Consider the following 1,110-nt stretch of genomic DNA (forward strand, 5'->3'; position numbering starts at 1 on the left):
ACATTGAAATGAATCAACTTGAAGTTAATCCATGATGATCTTTACTGAAATATAAATCAGAATAAAGTTTTATCCCCTGATCATAACCATTTGATTTTTAAATGTTGTTTGGGTTGATAGAACATAAAATCTGATAAGCACAATGATTGAGAAATAGGAACACAGAACTGGAGCCTAAGTTTGTTTGTTTAGCAGTCCTCTGTCAGGTCAGTATGTTTGTGTCATGTGCTCTTGTACATAAAATTGTTTGTACTCTTCTGACATGCATCAAAAGAACATCGCATGAAATCACGCATCACGAGGTCGCAACAAAGAACACAAAATAAATGAAATAAAATCARRAAGTTAGTGGCACAGCGGTTGTGTTTAGCAGGAAAGCGTGCCATAGTCTAAAGAGAAAGGATTACAGAAACTATGGCTTGCATAGACTGATGAAGACAGAGATGAACAGGAAAAAAGCTGAGCGGAGCATAAAAAGCCCAACAACTGAAACAAGTTTATCTTTCAGATGTTTGCAAGCCAGACTGAACCAAAGGGCTCCGTTTTTATTTTTTTTCCCTCCGATTCTACCCAGCACTTCTCCAACACACACATTTTATCTGCCCTTTGAACCCACATGAACACAGATGCTCATAAAAACCTGAAAACTGAATCTTTTMACATTGCACTCCAGAGCACAACTATCAGGTAGTTCTTTCAGACTAAAGTGAAGGGTGCCCACCAGACTGACATACATGTACACGACTTTCTCACAGCACTACTTTCTTTTGGGATAAAACACAACCATGCTGCGATGTTTAAAATAGCACCAAACATGTTTAACCAGTGAATCATCTGYAGTTAGATGACACATTTAAGTAAGAGTGTTATTTTTTTTTTTTGAAAAAGCATTTTTTGAACAACACAGTGTGGGAAAAATACCAAATGGGTGGAGCTTTGACACAGTGTGATTGATGAGATACTGTGACAAAGAACATCTTCACAATTATTCTAAGGAAAATTTTAATCTATCAAATACAGTAAAGGCTCTAGCCCAGTGGTTCCCAAACTTTTTGTCTTCTGACCCACAAAATATTCATGGCAAAAACTTGTGACCCCAAATATTACTGG

General features: G+C 36.9%; 1 protein-coding gene across 2 annotated transcripts in view; it reads right to left on the reverse strand.

Moving 5' to 3' along the window:
• LOC106523434 (glucocorticoid receptor) overlaps positions 1 to 1,110 on the reverse strand; it is a 77,800-nt gene that overhangs the window by 72,603 nt on the left and 4,087 nt on the right. The gene's annotated exons all lie outside the window — the stretch shown is intronic.

The sequence above is a fragment of the Austrofundulus limnaeus genome, unplaced genomic scaffold, assembly GCF_001266775.1.
Source record: "Austrofundulus limnaeus strain Quisiro unplaced genomic scaffold, Austrofundulus_limnaeus-1.0 Scaffold156, whole genome shotgun sequence".
NCBI classification, from domain to species: Eukaryota; Metazoa; Chordata; class Actinopteri; order Cyprinodontiformes; family Rivulidae; genus Austrofundulus; species Austrofundulus limnaeus.